This window comes from Filicampus tigris, chromosome 10 (genome assembly GCF_054856515.1).
Source record: "Filicampus tigris isolate MCC_2025a chromosome 10, RoL_Ftig_1.0, whole genome shotgun sequence".
NCBI classification, from domain to species: domain Eukaryota; kingdom Metazoa; phylum Chordata; class Actinopteri; order Syngnathiformes; family Syngnathidae; genus Filicampus; species Filicampus tigris.
In genome coordinates this window covers 287390-308617 of record NC_141226.1, presented here as the reverse complement: position 1 = coordinate 308617, position 21228 = coordinate 287390, and positions in this window count along the sequence as shown.

The following is a 21228-nucleotide window of genomic DNA, read 5'->3' as shown; positions in this document are numbered from 1 at the left end:
CTGGGCGTGTCACCCCCTCCCCTCTTTTCTCCACAGTCTCCAGCTCCCAGCTACACCAGATAGCCACCACTCCTTCCTGTCCAGCCTTGGCCTTCACAACATCTCAGGTGAGGAACCAGCTGAAGAAGATGAAGGCGAGGAAGGCAGCGGGTCCAGATGGCATCAGCCCCCAGCTCCTCAAATCCTGCGCAGACCAGCTGTGTGGAATTGTCCAGCACATGTTCAACCTGAGCCTGAAGCTGGGCAGGGTCCCCCAGCTATGGAAAACATCCTGCCTGGTCCCGGTGCCAAAGACCCCCACCCGAAGGAGCTCAACAGCTTCAGACCGGTGGCGCTGACGTCTCACCTGATGAAGACCCTGGAGAGACTGGTCCTTGTCCACCTGCGCCCCCTGGTGAGCTCCTCAATGGACCCACTCCAGTTCGCATACCAGCCTGGCATCAGTGTGGATGATGCCATCATCTACCTCCTCCACACTTCACTCTCCCACCTGGAGAAGGCGGGGAGCACTGTGAGGATCATGTTCTTTGATTTCTCCAGTGCTTTCAACACCATCCAGCCCACCCTACTGGGAGACAAGCTGGAGCGGGCGGGGGTGGCGCACCACCTCACCACATGGATCCAGGACTACCTCACAAACCGGCCGCAGTATGTGAGGACACAGGACTGTGTGTCTGACGTGCTCCTCTGCAGCACGGGGGCCCCACAGGGAACTGTCTTGGCTCCCTTTCTGTTCACCCTCTACACCTCGGACTTCAACTACAACACCCCTACCTGTCACCTGCAGAAGTTCTCTGACGACTCTGCGATTGTCGGCCTCATCACAGGCGGAGATGATCGGGAGTACAGAGAACTTACTCAGGGTTTTGTGGACTGGTGCCAGCAGAACCGCCTCCTGATCAATGCGGGGAAATCCAAAGAAATGGTGGTGGATTTCGGTAGGCGCCAGCACTTTTCACCTGCACCAGTGAACATCCGGGGAACAGATGTTGAGAGAGTCTCAACTTACAAGTACCTGGGTGTTCATCTGAACAATAAACTGGACTGGTGCGACAACACAGACGCCCTCTATAGGAAGAGTCAGAGCAGACTCTTCCTACTCAGGAGACTGAGGTCTTTTGGGGTTCAGGGGACACTCCTCAGGAACTTTTATGACTCGGTGGTTGCATCGGTCATCTTCCAGGGAGTGGTCACCTGGGCAGGCGGCGTCTCGGCCCGGGACAAGAAGCGGCTGGACAAACTGGTCAAGAGGGCCGGCTCTGTCCTGGGCTGCTCCCTGGCCTCTGTGGACTCGGTGGGGGACAGGAGGATGTTGGCCAAGCTGTCATCAATGCTGGGCAACCCGGACCACCCCCTCCAGGGCACCCTAACAGCACTCCACAGCACCTTCAGTGACAGACTGTTACACCCTCGCTGTGCAAAGGAGAGATTCCGCCGTTCTTTCTTGCCTGCTGCTGTCAGACTCTTTAACAAGAACATTGTGTAGTCTCTACAAACTGGCGGTCATTAGTGCAATTGTGCAGTCCTGCACCTGAGCTCGTATCGTGCAATACCCAATATTCCCCACTACTGTAATACCGTGCAATACTCAACATTCCCCACTACTGTTAGTCTAGTTTTATTTTTATCCAATGCTGTTCCTTACATTTCACTACAGCACTGCAGCACTGTCACTTAGAGTATTTTTTCCTCTGTACTATGTACAGGCCGAAATGAGTGTTCCTCATATTTTTTATGTAGATGTAGGTTGGTGTGTATACACATGTGTATATACACATGTTACTGCGTATATCTACATAGGTTTGATTCTAAATGTTTGCCGTCAATGTTATACATTAATGGCCACATTATGCCGCCGCCCCTGTGTGACCTATATCTTTGCTACTGTAACAATGAAAATGTCCCCACTGTGGGATCAATAAAGGCATTCTTATTCTTATTCTTATTAGCTAGAATGGGGATACTCACCCCGAGATCCCCCCAGTGCGGCGGCCATCTTGGCCAGGGACATTAACTAGACTGATGATACTCAACACGAGGTCTCCCCATTGCGGTGGCCATCATGGGGAGGGACATTAGTTAGACTGGGTATACTCACCCCGAGGTCTTCCCAGTGCAATGGCTATCTTCGGCAGGGACATTAGCTAGGCTAGGGATACTGTGCCCGAGGTCTCCCCAGTGCAGTGGCCATCTTGGAAGGGAGCATTAGCTAGACTGGGATAACTCACCCCTAAGTCTCCCCATTGCGGCGGCCATCTTGGAAAGGGATATTAGCTGGACTGGGGATACTTTCCCCAAGGTCTCCCCAGTGCGGCGGCCATCTTGGTGAAGGACATTAGGTAGACTCTAGATGCTCACCCCGAGATCTCCCCAGTGCGGAGGTCATCTGAGGCAGTGGCATTAGCTTGACTGTGGATACTCATCCCAATGTCTCGCCAAGTACGGCGGCCATCTTGGGGAGGGACATAAACTAGACTGGGGATACTCAGCCCGAGGTCTCACCAGTGCGGCGGCCATCTCGGACAGGGACATTAGCTAGATTGTGGATACTCACCCCGAGGTCTCGCCAAGTGCGGCGGCAATCTTGGGGAGGGACATTTGCTAGACTGGGGATAATCACCCTGAGGTCTCCCCAGTGCGGCAGCGATCTTGGACAGGGACATTAGCTAGACTGGGGATACTCTGCCTGAAGTCTCCCCAGTGCGGCAATCATCTTGGACAGGAGCATTAGCTTGACTGGGGATACTCACCCCGAGGTCTCCTCAGTGCGGCGGCCACCTTGGACAGGGAAATTAGCTAGACTGGGCATACTCATCCCTTGGTCTCCCAAGTGCGTCGGGCGTCTTGGTCAGGGACATTAGCTAGACTGGGGATACTCACCCCGAGGTCTACCCAGTGCGGCGGCCATCTTGGGCAGGGATATTAACTAGACTGGGGATACTCTGCCCAAGGTCTCCCCAGTGGGGCGGCCATCTTGGGCAGGGACATTAGCTAGACTGGGGATACTCACCCAGAGGTCTTCCAAGTGTGGGGGCAATCTTGTACTGGTGGCCATCTTGGGCAGGGGTATTAGCTAGACTGGGAATACTCACCGTGAGGTCTCCCAAGTGCGGCGGCCATCTTGGACAGCGACATTAGCTAGACTGGGGAAACTCACCCCGATCTCGCCACATTGCGGTGGCCATCTTAGGCAGGGACATTAGCTAGACTGGGTATACTCACCCCAAGGTCTCTCCATTGCGAAGGGCATCTTGGACAGGCGACCATCTTGGGCAGCGACATTAGGTAGACTGCGGATATTCACTTCGTGGTCTTCCCAGTGCGGCGGCCATCTTGGACAGGGACATTAGCTAGACTGGGGAAACTCGCCCCGAGGTCTCCCCGGTGCGGCGCCATCTTGGGGAGGGACATTAGCTAGACTGGGGATACACGCCCTGAGGTCTCCCCAATGCGCTAGCTATCTTGGTCAGGGACATTAGCTAGACTGGTGATACTCAACCCAAGATATCGCCAGTGCGGCAGCCATCTTGGTCATGGATATTAGCTTGAGTGAGGATACTCTCCCCAAGGTCTCCCCAGTGCGGCGGCCATCTTGGACAGGGACATTAGCTAGACTGGGGATATTCACCGCAAAGTCTCCCCGGTGCGGCAGCCATCTTGGAAAGCGACATTAGCTAGACTAGGGATACTCACCCAGAGGTCTCCCCGGTGCGGCAGCCATCTTGGTCATGGACATTAGCTAGACTGGGGATACTCACCCCGAGGTCTTCCAAGTGCGGCGGCAATCTTGTACTGGTGACTATCTTGGGCAGGGACATTCCTTAGACTGGGGAAACTCAGCCCAAGGTCTCCCCAGTGTGGCGGCCATCTTGGACAGACGACCATCTTGGGCAAGGACATTAGCTAGACTGTAGATATTCACCCCGAGGTCTTCCAAGTGCGGCGGCAATCTTGTACTGGTGGCCATCTTGGGCAGGGGTATTCGCTAGACTGGGGATACTCACCCCGTTGTCGCCACAGGGCGGCGGGCATCTTGGACAGGGACGTTAGATAGACTGGGGAAACTCACCCCGAGGTCTCCACAGTGCGGCTGCCATCTTGGACAGGCGGCCACCTTGGGCAGGGACATTAGCTAGAGTGGGTATATTCACCCCGTAGTCTTCCCAGTGTGGTGACCATCTTGGACAGGGACATTAGCTCGACTTGGGATACTCAACCCGAGGTCTCTCCAGTGCGGCGGCCATCTTGGGCAGGGACATTCCTTAGACTGGGGAAACTCAGCCCAAGGTCTCCCCAGTGTGGCGGCCATCTTGGACAGACGACCATCTTGGGCAGGGACATTAGCCAGACTGCGGATATTCACCCGGAGGTCTCCCAAGCGCGGTAGCCATCTTGGACAGGGATATTAGCGAGACTGGGGAAACTCGCCCCGAGGTCTCCCCAGTGTGGCGGCCATCTTGGACAGGCGACCATCTTGGGCAGGGACATTAGCTAGACTGAGGATAATCACCCCAAGCTCTCCCAAGCAAGGCAGCCATCTTGGTCAGGGACATTAGCTAGACTGGGGATACACGCCCCGAGGTATCCCCAGTGCGGCGGCCATCTTGGTCAGGGATTTTAGCTAGACTGGTGATACTCACACCAAGGACTCCCAGGTGCGGCGGCCATCTTGGTCGGGGACATTAGCTAGAGTGGGGATACTCAACCCGAGGTCTCTCGAGTGCGGCGGCCATCTTGTTCAGGGACATTAGCAAGAGTGGGGATACTCGCCCCGAGGTCTCCCCAATGCAGCGGCCATCTTGGACAGGGACTTGAGCTAGCCTGGGGATACTCACCTCGAGGTCTCCCCAGTGCGGCAGCCATCATGGAAAGGCGTCCATCTTGGGCAGGGACATTAACTGGGCTGCGGATACTCACCCCGAGGTCTCCCCAGTGTGGCAGCCATCTTCGACAGGCGTCCATCTTGGGCAGGGACATTAACTAGACTGCGGATATTCACCCCGTGGACTTCCCAGTGCGGCGACCATCTTGGACAGGGACATTAGGTAGACTGGGGTCACTCACCCCGTGGTTGATACAGTGCGGCAGCTATCTTGGACAGGGACATTAGCTAGACTGGGGATACTCACCCCGAGGTCTCCCCAGTGCGGCAGCCATCATGGACAGGCGTCCATCTTGGGCAGGGACATTAACTGGGCTGCGGATACTCACCCCGAGGTCTCCCCAGTGTGGCAGCCATCTTGGACAGGCGTCCATCTTGTGCAGGGACATTAACTAGACTGCGGATATTCACCCCGTGGACTTCCCAGTGCGCCGGCCATCTTGGACAGGGACATTAGGTAGACTGGGGTCACTCACCCCGAGGTCTCCCCAGCGCGGCGGCCATCTTGGACAGGGACATTAGCTAGACTGGGGATACTCATACTCAGGTCTCCCCGGTATGGCGGCCATCTTGGTCACGGACATTACCTAGACTGGGGATACTCACCCCTTGGTCTTCCAAGTGCGGCGGCAAAATTGTACTGGTGGCCATCTTGGGCAGGGGTATTAACTAGACTGGGGGTACTCACCGTGAGGTCTCCCCAGTGCGGCGGCCATCTTGGACAGGGACATTAGCTAGACTGGGGAAACTCACCCCGAGGTCTCCACAGTGCGGCGGCCATCTTAGGCAGGGACATTAGCTCGACTGGGGATGCTCACCCCAAATTCTCCCCAATGCGGCGGCCATCTTGAACAGGCGGCAACCTTGGCCAGGGACATTAGCTCGACTGGGGATATTCACCCCGTGGTCTTCCCAGTGTGGTGACCATCTTGGACAGGGACATTAGCAAGACTGGGGATACTCACCCCGAGGTCTCCCCAGTGCGGCGGCCATCTTGGGCAGGGACATTAGGTAGACTGGGAATATTCACCTCGTGGTCTTCCCAGTGCGGCGGCTATCTTGGACAGGGACATTAGATCGACTGGGGTCATTCACCCCGAGGTCTCACCATCGCGGCTGCCATCTTGGGAAGGGACATTAGCTAGACTGGGGATACTCATCCCCAGGTATCCCCAGTGCGGCAGCAATCTTGGTTAGGGATATTAGCTTGACTGATGATACTCGCCCCAAGGTCTCCCCAGTGCGGCGGCCATCTTGGACAAGGACATAAGCTAGACTGGGGATATTCAACGCGATGTCTCCCCGGTGCGGCAGCCATCTTGGAAAGCGATATTAGCTAGACTGGGGATACTCACCCAGAGGTCTCCCCGTTTCTGCGGCCATCTTGGACAGGGACATTAGCTAGACTGGGGATACTCACCCTGAGTTCTCCCAGGTGTTGTGGCCATCTTGGTCACGGACATTAGCGAGACTGGGGATACTCACCCCGAAGTCTTCCAAGTGCGGCGGCTATCTTGTACTGGTGGCCATCTTGGGCAGGGGTATTAGCTAGACTGGGGATACTCACCCCGTGGTCGCCACAGTGCGGCGGCCATCTTGGACAGGGACATTATATGGACTGGGGATACTGGCCGTGAGGTCGCCCCAGCGCGGCGGCCATCTTGGACAGGGACATCAGCTAGACTGGGGAAACTCACCCCGAGGTATCCCTAGTGCAGTAGCCATCTTGGTCAGGGACATTAGCTTGACTGAGGATACTCGCCCCGAGGTCTCTCCGGTGCGGCGGACATCTTGGAGAGGGACATTAGCTAGACTGGGGATATTCACCGCGAGGTCTACCCGGTGCGGCGGCGATCTTGGAAAGCGACATTAACTCGACTGGAGATACTCACCCCGAGGTAACCCCGGTGCGGCGGCCATCTTGGACAGGGGCATTAGCTAGACTGGGGCTACTCACCACGAGGTCTTCGAAGTGCGGCGGCCATCTTGCTCTGGTGTGCATCTTGGGTAGGGTATTAGCTAGACTGGGGATACTCACCCCGTGGTCGCCACATTGTGGCGGCCATCTTGGACAGGGACATTAGCTAGACTGGGGAAACTCACCCGAGGTCTCCACAGTGCGGCGTCCATCTTAGGCAGGGACATTAGCTAGACTGGGGATACTCACCGTGAGGTCTCCCCAGTGTGGCAGCCATCTTGGACAGGCGGCCATCTTGGGCAGCGACATTAGCTAGATATTCACCCCGTGGTGTTCCCACTGCGGTGACCATCTTGGACAAGGACATTAGTTTAACTGTGGATACTCACCTTGAGGTCTCCCCGGTGCAGCGGCCATCTTGGTCACGGACATTAGCTAGACTGGGGATACTCACCCCGAGGTCTTCCACGTGCGGCGGCCATCTTGTTCTGGTAGCCATCTTGGGCAGGGTTATTAGCTAGACTGGGGATACTCACCCCGAGGTTTCCCCAGTGCGGCGGCCATCTTTAACAGGGATATTAGCTAGACTGGGGATACTCACCCCGAGGTCTCCCCAGTGCGGCGGCCATCTTGGGCAGGGACATTAGGTAGACTGGGGATATTCGCCCCGAGGTCTCCCCGGTGCGGCGGCTATCTTGGACAGGGACATTAGATCGACTGGGGATACTCACCCCAAGTTCTCCCCAGTGCGGCGGCCATCTTGGACAGTCGGCCATCTTGGGCAGGGACATTAGCTAGACTGGGGATACTCCTGGCTGTTGTGTTTTTATCCTCGAACTTACTAAATAAAAAATAAAATAAAGTACATTACTGCAACTTTTGCGATGCAGCCCGTACATCACTTCCCTTTGCGTTTCTCCTGCCAAACTGGAAACAATTTTCTGTTTGACTCGGGCTGCAAGATTGTATTAACTGTACATAATGTGAAGTAAAAAGAAGAACATCATATGATTGGTATGATGTGTCCAGCTCACTATTTTAGAGTGGCAAAGTATGAATGTGAGTGATCCTGTCAGAAAACACAGGCCCGTATTCCACTTGACACGTCTATTTATTGTGATCTTCAACAACACAGGCAAAGTGTTTGTGTATGTGTGTGTGCGTGAGTGTGTGTGTGGGGGGGGGTGTGGGTGTGGGTGTGTGTGTGCGTGTGCGCATGTGCGTGTAGATGTGTGTGCGTTTATGTGTATGCGTGCGTGCTACACCACAATATGCATCACAAAAATGTGTTATAGGTGTCGCGGCGTAGCCCTCACACATCTTCACAACCATTCATTTTATACAACCAAATCCCAGCCGTTTCAAAATGTCCCTCAAACTCCCAAATAAGCCCTGACCTTTTCAAGGCATAAAAAATTAGCGACTGCTAATTAAAGCTCCTTTTTCTCATACAACATATTAGGACATTTCCCATACAATCAACAGGCTAGTTTACAATTAAGCCATCACAGGCTGGAGAGTTTCAGAAAAGGCCTCTATTTAATTCTCATACCAAAGTTTCAAACAGAAATGGCTCTCACCCCACTCCACCCCATCTTTGCTCGGAGTATGCAAGCCTCCTTAAAATACAGACAGATAGGCCTCACTCAGGTGTCTATGTGTGTGCGTATCATAGGTTTTACAAAGAGATGCTTTGTTCATCAGTGGTTATACCTTCGCTTTCACGTTGTTAATTAGGAAGTCAGTAGCCATAAATACAGACGTGTCAGGGAGAGTTTAAACCATTATTGTGGAAATAATATTTCATTTAAAAATTCATTCATTTATTTAAAATCATATTTAAAGGTTTTTTACAAATTGTTCAGCTTCAATGTTTAAAAACTTTAACATTGACTAATGTTGACCTTCTTTATTATTAACATAATTATTGTGTAGACTCATGTTTAAATACCTACATCAGGTTTTTGACAAAATGGACAGCCTCAGCGTTTAAAATCAGGTCTTTATCATTAACATTTACCTGATGAATCCCTATCATTCTTATTAATGCGATTATTTTGCATTTCAACACTGATGAACCTGTTGAGAGAAAGTGATTTTGTTGAGAGAAAGTGTCGCAATCTATGTTTATTTTTATGTTTGGAATAAACGCTTACCTTGTTTTGCTTGTCAGTGTTGAAGTCTATGGCTTGTCACTTCTCGTTGTAATAGTAATCCTCCAACAACTTTCTAGCCTTGTCAGAGATATTGACGCTGGTAGGGGGCCATGTACTCCCTCGGAGCTTGTTAAAAAATCTTCTTGTCATGCGATAACTCTCTCAGAATTATCTGGGCCATGTCTTTATTTTGTTGATACTCGGTGGGCACTTGATACTTGAGGTTCAACATGTAATCAAGGCTAGGGAAAAATTTCTTGTTACAGAGTAACCTTGTCACATCATAAAAGTGTGTGTCGTAATAATAATCTTCCCCCACCACACTCTTGACACGTGTGATGACTCTGACTAGGGTGATCATTTTTACACCCGTCACATTGTTCTTTCGTATATTTCACTAACACATCCTGCAACAAGTGAATGATTGACTGTTTGATACATTTATATCTAGATGCAGTCATCCAGCCATGTGGAGGCATCATCCATGCGAGATCCTTCTCCTCCTCTGACTCAAGCTCCTCCTCCTCCTTTTCTGACTCCTCATCCTTTTCTGACTCAAGCTCCCCCTCCTCCTCCTCTTCCTCCTCTTCCTCTGCATCTGTTTCATCCTCCTCTTCCTTCAATTCATCGTCATCCTTCTCCTCCCCCTTTTGTTCCCCTTCCTCAGTCAACGTCTCTTTTGGTAAAGTCTTGACAGCTCCGGTCAAGGACGTTTGAGGAATGTCCATTGGGGATATGTTCTCCTTCTCAGCCTCCTCAACTTCTGCTGAGGGCACTCCGTTGTAAAAACATGGTCAGCGGTCACAGTTGGTTCCACTGTGAGGTTTAAGTCAGCCACATTCACTGCCGTTTCTTCACAATCGTTATTGTCTTGGTTGCCGATTATCTGTGTCAGAGGTTTGCAGGTGGTGGCCGTTTGTCTCGACCGTTTAACCCCAGGACCACTCTCCATCGGCTGACTCCTTTGGGGTCCCAATGGTGCCCATACCGTTTCTATGCGTCTGGATATCTGACGGGTTACTGGCATTGTGGATGTTGTTTTTTTTTTTTTCTCGAGCCACAGGTTGTTATGGGTTGGTTTGGGGATCTGCTGTCTTATACCTACCAAAAGGGGTTGTGGATGACATGCCTTCTTGCCATAGGCGTGGTATTCTCTCTCTCTCTCTCTCTCTCTCTCTCGCTCTCTCTAGAGTGGGCGTGGTTAATTGAAGGACATTGATGTACCCACCGTATGAATTCGTAAGAGCCTCGAAATGAAAAGTTCAGAAATAAGCCAATATGACAGAACTGTGGCCCCTTTCACTGAAACAATATATTGTGTAGGTTTTACTTCCTGCTCTGATAAATGAGATGAACTCTCATCTTCAACCTTTAAAACATCAGGATTTTCAACAAACATTTGTGCTGGTAAAAGTATGCATTTGTCTGCTTAAAATTGTGATAGTCATAAAAAGCATGTAAAACCTGAGAGTCACAGTTCTACACCATCAAAAAATAACTCTGTTAAAAATACTTGCTTTAATACATCAATGCATGTTAAACATGTGAATCATTGAGATCAGCTTTCAACTTTTATGATTTGAGTTCAAATAACAACATTGATAATGACATTCACTTCATTCAAAGCTTTCAACTTTTATGGATTGACCTCAAATAACATTGATCATGACATTCACTTCATTTAGTCTGCACACTGACATTGTATTGTTGGTTAGCTTAAAAACAACATTCAAGTTGACATGACTTCATAAACCTAGCTTGTTACCTTCATTTTTCTCAACATGTGGTTTCTTTTTTAAGGGCCCAGCTTCATCCTTCCTGGCAAGGTGGATGTGAGGAGGTCATAAAAAAGATAAGGCAGCTTGAGCACTCCAGTATGCGGGGTCTACTCATGCACGCACTGATTCACTGGTGAAGAACTTGTATTTTATGACGTCTGTACATGAATGTACAAATACGACAGAGCTTTATCCTGAAACATCCATCCATCCACCCATTATCTCCCGCTTATCCGAAGTCGGGTCGCGGAGGCAGCAGCTACAGCAGGGAAGCCCAGACTTCCCTCTCCCCAACAACATCTTCCAGCTCTTCCGGAAGGATCCCAAGGCGTTCCCAGGCTAGCCGGGAGACATAGTCTCTCCAGCGTGTTCTGGGTCATCCTCGGGGTCTCTTGCCGGTGGGACATGCCCGGAACACCTCACCAGGGAGGCGTCCATGAGGCATCCTTATCAGATGCCCGAGCCATCTCAACTGGCTCCTCTCAATGCGGAGGAGCAGCGGCTCGATTCTGAGTCCCTCCCGGATGGCCGAACTTCTCACCCTATCTCTAAGGGAGAGCCCGGACACACTGCGAAGGAAACCCATTTCGGCCGCTTGTATCCGAGATCTTGTTCTAGGTGAAAGCAGTAACGTCAATTGATCGGTAAATTGAGAGCTTCGCTTTTCGGCTGAGCTCCTTCTTCACCATGACAGACCGATACAGGGTCCACATCACAGCAGACGCTGCACCGATCCGCCTGTCGATCTCCCGTTCCATCTTAACCTCACTCGTGAACAAGACCCCAAGATACTTGAACTCCTCCACTTGGGGCAGAATCCCATCCCCGACCCGGAGAGGGCACGCCACCCTTTTCCGACTGAGGACCATGGTCTCAGATTTGGAGGTGCTGATTGTCATTCCAACCGTTTCACACTCGGCTGTGAACCGCTCCAGCGAGAGTTGGAGATCGCGGCTTGAAGAAGCCAACAGTACCACATCATCTGCAAAAAGCAGAGATGCAGTACTGAGGCCACCAAACCGGACCCCCTCGACACCTCGGCTGCACCTAGAAATTCTGTCCATAAAAGTTATGAACAGAATCGGTGACAAAGGGCAGCCTTGGCGGAGTCCAACCCTCACTGGAAACGAATCCGACTTACTGCCGGCAATGGGGACCAAACTCTGGCTACGGTGGTACAGGGACCGGACAGCCCTTATCAGGGGGCTCGGTACCCCGTACTCCCGAAGCACCCCCCACAGAACTCCCCGAGGGACACGGTCGAACGCCTTCTCCAAGTCCACAAAACACATGTAGACTGGTTGGGCAAACTCCCATGCACCCTCGAGGACCCTGCTGAAGGTGTAGAGCTGGTCCACTGTTCCGCGGCCGGGACGAAAACCCTCTTCTCCAGCACCCCTGAATAGACCTTGCCGGGGAGGCTGAGGAGTGTGATCCCTCTGTAATTGGAGCACACCCTCCGGTCCCCCTTCTTAAAAAGGGGGACCACCACCCCGATCTGCCAATTCAGAGGCACTGTCCCCGATGTTATAGAGACGTGTCAACCATGACAGCCCCTCAACATCCAGAGCCTTTATGAACTCCGGGCTGATCTCATCCACCCCCGGGGCTTTGCCACCGAGGAGCTTTTTGACTACCTTGGTTACTTCAACCCCAGAGATAGCAGAGCCCACCTCAGAGTCTCCAGGCTCTGCTTTCTCAGTGGAAGGCGTGTCGGTGGAATTGAGGAGGTCTTCGAAGTATTCTCCCCACTGACCCACAACGTCCCGAGTTGAGGTCAGCAGCACCCCATCTCCACTATAAACAGTGTTAATGGTGCACTGCTTCCCTCTCCTGAGATGTCGGATGGTGAACAGGAATTTTCTCGAAGCCGTCCGGAAGTCATTTTCAATGGCCTCCCCGAACTCCTCCCACACCTGAGTTTTTGCCTCAGCAACCGCCAGAGCTGCATTCTGCTTGGCCAGCCTGTACCTGTCAGCTGCCTCCGGGGTCCCGAGGCCAAAAAGGCCCGATAGGACTCCTTCTTCAGCTGGACAGCATCCCTTCGGGTTCGGTGATTGCCGCCACGACAGGCACCGACCACCTTGCGGCCACAGCTCCGATCGGCCGCCTCAACAATGGAGGCACGAAACATGGTTCACTCAGACTCGATGTCCCCCGCACCCCCCAGGACGTGGGGAAAGTTCTGCCGGAGGTGGGAGTTGAAACTCCTTCTGACAGGGGATTCTGCCAGACGTTCCCAGCAAACCCTCACAATACGTTTGGGTCTGCCAGGTCGGACCGGCATCTTCCTCCACCATCGGAGCCAACTCACCACCACATGGCGATCAGTTGACAGCTCCGCCCCTCTCTTCACCCGAGTGTCCTAAACATGCGGCCACACATCTGATGATACGACTACAAAGTCAATCATCGGACTGCGGCCTAGGGTCTCCTGGTGCCAAGTGCACATTTGTACACCCTTATGTTTGAACATGGTGTTCGTTATGGACAATCCGTGATAGGCACAGAAGTCCAGTAAATGAACACCGCTCGGGTTCATTCGGGGGGGCCGTTCCTCCCAATCACACCTCTCCAGGTCTCACTATCATTGCCCACGTGAGCATTGAAGTCCCCCAGCAGAACGATGGAGTCCCCAGGTGGAGCGTCCTCCAGCACACCCTCCAAGGACTCCAAAAAGGGTGGGTACTCTGCACTGCTGCTTGGTGCATAAGCACAAACAACAGTCGGGACCTGTCCCCCCACCTTCAGGCGGAGGGAGGCTACCCTCTCATCCACCGGGGTAAACCCCGATGTACAGGCCCCAAGCCGGGGGGCAATAAGTATGCCCACACCTGCTCGGCGCCTCTCACCCTGGGCAACTCCAGAGTGGAAGAGTGTCCAACCCCTCTCGAGAGGACTGGTACCAGAACCCAAGATGTGTGTGGAGGTGAGCCCGACTATATCTAGTCGGAACCTCTCAGCCTCACACACCAGCTCGGGCTCCTTCCCTGCCAGAGAGGTGACATTCCATGTCCAAAGAGCTAGTTTTTGTTGCCGGGGATCGGACCGCCAAGGTCCCTGTCTTTTGCCGCCGCCCAGCTCACACAGCACCCAACCCCTTTGGCCCCTCCCACCAGTGGTGAGCCCATGGGAAGGGGGACCCACGTGTCCTTTTCGGGCTGAGCCTGGCCGGGCCCCATGGGTGCAGGCCCGGCCACCAGGCGCTCGCCATTGAGCCCCACCTCCAGGCCTGGCTCCAGAAGGGGGCCCCGGTGACCCGCGTCCAGGCGAGGGAAAACGTGGTCCATAAATTTTTGTCTTCATTAGGGGTCATTTTGAGCCGTGCTTAGTCTGGTCCCTCACCTAGGACCTGTTTGCCATGGGTGACCCTACCAGGGGCATAAAGACCCAGACAACTTAGCTCCAAGGATCATTGGGGCGCACAAACCCCTCCACCACGATAAGGTGACGGCTCATGGGGGGTATCCTGAAACAAGAAACAGTATATTGTATAGGTTTTACCTCCTGCTTCGATTAATGAGTTTACATCAATCTCTCGCAATGATTTTAAAATACAAGGATTCTAAACAAACATTTATGCTAGTAAAAGTATCCACTAAAGTAACAGGTCAATGTTTAAACACTGGGTATGTAAGAAAACATGGTCAACAATAACAGATGATCAAATACACAATATAATTAGTCTGTACATTAATTGCATTATTGATAAAGATAGAGGTTCATCAAGTAAAGGTTAATGATTTTAAATGTTGAGACTGACTCATTTAAAAAAAAGGTGATTAAGTACGAGTCTACACAATATTTGCATTATTCAAAAGGTCAACATTAGTAAATGTTAAAGTTTTTAAATGTTGAGACTGACCAATTTGGAAAAAAAAACCTATGTAGGTAATTAAATATGAGTCTACACATTAATTGCATTAATAAGAATGATAGGGATTCATCAGGTAAATGTGAATTTAAGGGATGAGACTGACTAATTTGTAAAAAAAAAACGTTATGTAGGTGATTAAATATAAGACTACAAAATAATTGCATTAATAAGAATGATAGGGATTCATCAGGTAAATGTTAATGATAAAGACCTGATTTTAAACGTTGAGGCTGACCATTTTGTAAAAAACCTTATGTCGGTGTTTAAATATGAGTCAACACAATAATCATTTTAATAATAAAGAAGGTCAACATTAGCCAATGACAAAGTTTTTAAACATTGAAGCTGAACAATTTGTAAAAAACCTTATGTCGGTGTTTAAATATGATTTTAAATAAATGAATGATTTTTTTAAATGAAATATTATTTCCACAATAATGGTTTAAACTCTCCCTGACACGTCTGCATTTATGGCTACTGATGTTTGGAGATTCATAAGCAGACCATTTGGGTACGTTCTTCTTAGGCGCGCAACAGAGGAGGTGGACTTTTTTAAAGCTAAGAAAAAAAACCCACACCAAGTTACATTGTACGCTCTGTTTACAGACCAACTAATGATTAGAGTCCGTTTGTCACTTACCTAATATGTAGGGAACTTGTTACACCTCAGTACAGTACCCGCACACACCCCCCCCCCCCACACACACACACACGGCCATGCAAGGCTTCAGAAGCTCTGCTGGGTGTACAAACCCTTTTACCGTTCCCTAGCAACTGTAAGAAACCAGGCTATGTGGATGGCTTTTTTTTCATCATAGATACTTAAATTGATCATTGCTGCATTACTGTCGGTTTATGCTCTTACTATTGGACACGTTTATGTGATATTTTGGGATAGATAAATAAATCTAGATAGATATTTTGGAATTTTGTTTTTATTTTGTGCTAAATATATAGGTCACAAATATATGGCTCCTCAATGTGGTTCATCTTATGCAATGAGTGGCGGTTCTTGATGCCTCATTACAGCCTCATTGTTGTGGTGATGGCTAAAAGGATTTGCGACCTGAAATGGTTTTATCACATAGTGACTTGATCCGATAAACATTTATATTTATATGGGGAATTTTGGGGCGGCACGGTGGTCGACTGGTTAGCACGTCCGCCTCACAGTTCAGAGGTCGTGGGTTCCATCCCGGCTCCGGCCTGCCTGTGTGGAGTTTGCATGTTCTCCCCGTGCCTGCATGGGTTTCCTCCGGATACTCCGGTTTCCTCCCACATTCCAAAAACATGCATGGTAAGTTGATTGGACTGTCTAAATTGCCCCTAGGTGTGATTGTGAGTGCGGATGTTTGTCTCTGTGAGCCCTGCGATTGGCTGGCAACCAATTCAGGGTGTCCCCCGCCTACTGCCCAAAAGACTGCTGGGATAGGCTCCAGCATGCCCGCGACCCTTGTGAGGATTAGCGGTATGGATAATGAATGAATGAATGAATGGGGAATTTTGGCCCTCTTTGGAGTAGGCCAGCACAGTAATAGACCCATTTGCCACCCTTAAAAACAATTTTTTGATGCTTCTGTAACAGGTTACAGTATACTATTAATTTCACCAAAACACTTGTATTGCTGTTGGGATTGAATGTATATTTCTTTATTTTGTTACTCGTAATACCTGTGCATTAATGACATGAGCTGGTCACTCTCTTCCTTGTTGCTTCTGTAACAGGTTACAGTATACTATTAATTTCACCAAAACACTTGTATTGCTGTTGGGATTGAATGTATATTTTTTTATTTTGTTACTGGTTATACCTGTGCATTAATGACATGAGCTGGTCTGCGATCACGTGGTGAGCCGGTCACTCTCTTCCTTGATGTGGCCAAGGCTCTCTCCAATAGTCGCGCTAATTGACGTGGTAGAGCTCGGTGTTCCGACAGATGGCTCGTGCTGTGGTTATTAGTGCTTTTATTGGAGTTACTCCGGACGATTTTGGGCGTGTGATGTGGTCGCGGGGAGACATTTCGGGCCGTTGCCTGTCAACGGACTAAGCTAATGTTGCTAACGTTGATTAACACGCACCTTTTGTGTGTTGTTTGTGATCTCCAGGGTAGCCAGCACGCACCTTTTTTGAGTTGTTTGTGATCTCCAGGGTAGCCAGCAAGGCTGTAGGATTTGCACACTAGTCTCACGTGTCATTTATGTGTACAGGTATGTTTTTATTAGGGATATCAAATTGGCACGTTATTCTCAGCGTTAATCCAACCCCCTTTTGACGCCGTCATTATTTTGGATCGCGTATTTAAGGTTTCGATAGCAACCAGCGGCTGCATTGATACAGGCTGCTGGTCACCATGATCTATACATCCATCCATCCATCCATCCATCCATCCATTATCTATACTATTTTTAAAAAAGCTTTAGAATAGAGGAGGCGTTACATCTGCTTCAAAATATTGACGATGAGGATGAATTGCTCAGCTGACACACGCACGGCTGAGTCCTCCTGCCCCGGCGTGATAGACGCGACATTGGCGTTGGTAGTGTGACGCTTAAAAGTTGTTCTTACTTATCTTCGGAGGCCGTAGTATGGTGGGTTACAATATAAGTTTGACTTTATGTATTTCTTCTGGCGTCATCCTTGCTAAAGAGAACCGACACGGCAGGACAGTGTTTTGTTGAGTCTTGTGAGTCAGATGTGAACAGTCTCGCTCTAATTCACCTCTCTGTCTCGTTTCTTCTTAGCGCCGTACCAAACCAAATCAAAAAGGAATAAATACTTAAGCACAATATACATAAAGAAATATATACACAAACAATATTGCAGCATTTTAGAAAAATAATAAATCCAAAATAATATGCCATTTGCTCCAAAGCAGCTGTATTTTATAACAGCAGGAACTATGCAGTGCTCGGGACAATCTCAGTGGTACACCACCTGTTTCTCATTCAGTTATCTGACACAATTTACATTAAAATATACCCACAACAGAATTTTAATAAACAAAATACCTTTAAAAGACACTCGAGCAGCGAGTAATAATCTTTTTAGTCAATGAAGTCATTGCCACAGCGCAATAAAAAATGACATCTGTAAAATGGTCTCGTAAACGTATAGTTCTAAATCCAAGTGGCGCTTGAGCAACAAGTCGCTCTCAAGACGAAATAAAAATATCCGTCAGAACAACACTAATGTAAATGATTGTATGTGTGGGTGTGTGCATGCACGGATGCGTGTGCGTGGGTGCGTGCGTGCGTGTGCGCCTGTAGGTGTGTGTTTGAAAGGGCTGAGAGACTGTTTGTGTGAGTTGAATCCAATGTTTGTTTTTTCAATTGAAGAGGGAAGTCAACCCAAAAATTGTTTTTCAAGAATATGTTCTATGCAGGCCCCCTAGTTTGGGTTGGCTTCCCTTTAATAAAGTATTTGCATAAGAAAATCAATCCTCTTATTCATGTTAAGGGTATTAAAATCAAGAAAATAATGGGACAGAAAAATCAAGGGATTTTTTTACAATACATAAAATATGCGATTAACTATGAGTTAACTATGAAAAATGCGATTAACTGCAATTAAATATTTTTATCGCTTGACAGCACTAGTTTTTATTGTACATTTAGTTGTTTTTGTTTTCTATGCACTCTCTTCCTTGATGGGGCCGAGGGTAGCGAGCAAGGCTGTAGGAGTTGCACACCATTTCCACGTGTCATACATGTGTCCAGGTTGATTAATAAAACACCGTATGAGACCCAGTCTGAGACTACTTGACCAACGCACAGAACACAATGCACAGAACCGGTTACACTTCCACCCACCAACTAGCTGGCAATTGCAGTTGTTCATTCAAATTTCATTACATTATTAACTCCTCAAAGGGAAACTTTTCTATTTAATTTTTTTGTTTACAGAAAATGATGGGCTTGGCTTACTTTGTCACAAAACAGTGACCTGTTTGCATAGTTTTGCATGCACTTAATTAATGTACATATTTTTTTCTTTTTTTGTGGTTAACGTTGTACGTAGGGCAGTCAATTTAACTTAACACACACAAAACAATCCATTTGGATTAACAGCATTTTGCTTACGTTTACACAATAGATTTCAGATCTGTTCTTAATTAAACCAATAATGAAAGAAGAAAGTGCATATACCATTTGATACGAAATCATCAAGATGAGAGAAGGTAGACAGTCAAGTCTGTAAACCAAACAGTCAGTCAGCAAGTCATTTTGCCAACAACCTTTCACCTTTCTCCCTGGTCTTACCTAAACATAAATCAATGATTAGTGCAAAACTGTCACTCAATAATACTGTAAAATTCACTGTCAAGCTTAAGTACGGATGCATGACTGCATAGTCCAGCTGCACCAGAGGTCCGTTGTAGAGGAGAAAAAAAAGGAACGCCTTTCAGACATTGAGTAACTTCCTCACAGGTTGTATTGTACATGCGGGGCACACACTACACTACAAATCTATTTTTGCCCGATTTATGAACTAAACGCTCAAATAGCAGAATCGGCGGTAGCCATGGATGTTGTCGTTGTTTTGGACTGCGCGCTCGTGGGAGGAAGCGGAAATTCAGAGGAAACTACGGTGGCTTAGATACACCAAAAATAACAAAATCGAACGTGCCGATTTGAAGCATCGTTTTATCCAGAAAATTCGGTTACGGTTCAAAATCGCTTAATTGAGCAGCCCTAGTTGTACGCATAATTCCTGTGTTTGTGTACTGAACAGGTGTCAAACTCAAGGCCCGGGGGCCAGATCCGGCCCAGGACATCATTTTCTGTGGCGAAGACAAATCATCTGTTGACTTGACATGTTTTTTTTACATTGACTTCAATGTTAACACAACATATTAAATATTTCAAGCATTTGTTACCAATCATTTAGTTAAAATGCATTGAAAAACTATTTACTAGCTTCTGATTTCAAAACTAGTGATCCATCAATTAGTTGTGTATAAGGCGATCATACATTTACACGGGTTAACAGTCGTAACGGCCCTCCAAGTGAAATCAGAACTACAATTTAGTCCGCGACAAAAATGAGTTTGACACCCCTGGAGTACTGTATTAAAAACAAATAACATTACAAATCTAATGTTGACTTTAAATAGGAAGCCAACTCAATTTTTTTTTGGTACAGAAATATGTTCTATGCACCTTCATGAGTCTAAACACTGCATTCTAATTGATACAGTGTTTGTGGAAGATGAGTTAAGCAGTAAAATCCACCCATTGTTAGCCATCTCAGGGGGCGGCCATTTTGCCACTTGCTATCGACTGAAAATTACATCACATTTGCTCAGGATATAGCATTTGGCCATATGCCGTACTGCTACACATTACTGCACTGTCCACGTTACAGCATTGTCGTAAAATACCTGCAGTAAAGCGAATGGGTAAACCTGCTACGGCAGTTGAATAAAGACCGTCGGCAGAACAAGTCGTGTCCTCATATTTTCAGACACAACATTTTGGCGACGAGGATGGTGTTTAACTTTGCTTCGCTCCCCTCCTTCCTTGCACTTCCCGGTGAGCCGCCAATCCCGTGGTCCCGCTGGTATGACTCTTTTACAACATATCTGGCGGCGATTGGACTGAACGAGGCGAGCGACGCACGGCTAACGGCTATGCTAGTGCACAACTTGGGCAGCGAAGGACAACGCATTTTTCGTACTCTCGGACCAGCGCAGACATATGAAGACTGTGTCGCTTTATTGGCCGGACATTTCGCTGCTCCACAGAGTGTGATAGTCCGATGGATTACATTTCGCCAACACACGGGCGAGCCAGTACATCACTACGTTGCCGACTTGCGGTGCTTGGCGAGCCAATGCAAATTTGTCCGCTTGGAGGACGAGATGATCCGGGATCAGTTAGCAGAGCATATGACTGATTCCAAGCTATGAGAGAAGCTGTTACTTTCGCCGGATGACCTGCCGCCCTCGAAGGCTGTGGAAATGGCGTTCCAACTCGAGAATGAAGCACAGTTGGCAGCACGGCTCGCGAAGCCCGACCCGCCCACCGCCTCACGCTCTCTCGCACTGGCACAGTCTGTTGCTCCAACTTCGCAACTCTCAGAAGACTCCGCCTCTGACTGGTCCGAGGTGAATGTGGCCGCATGTCAAGGGGCTGTCACACGTAGCCCTTGCGCCAACTGTGGCTCTACCTCACACCCCACCCGTGCACCCGCTTGCAAGGCCAGCGGACAGAAATGCCAGCGCTGTGGGAAGATGAACCACTTCTCCAAGGTGTGCCGCTGCGCCCTCATCCAACTCTTCATCCCATTCGCCTGGCCGGTTGAGCCCAACCACTATTCACTCTGTGGGCCCCTGCGCCAAGCCGTTCAAGTGGTGCACGGTGGAACTGGATGGCGTGTGCTTGCCGCTCCTACTTGACACTGCAGCCTCGAGGTCTCTACTGAATGTGTCCACAGTTAGACGACTTTTTCCCCTGCTCTCGATTACGGCCAACGCCGAAGACCTGTTCGGGTATGGTCATGCTAAGATTTTCATGGTGGGCACTGCCACCTTTGCTGTACGCTACGGCTCCAGGACTCTCCCTGCTTTCACCTTCCAAGTGTCTCGTCATGGCGCCAACCTCTTGGGCTTTGACTT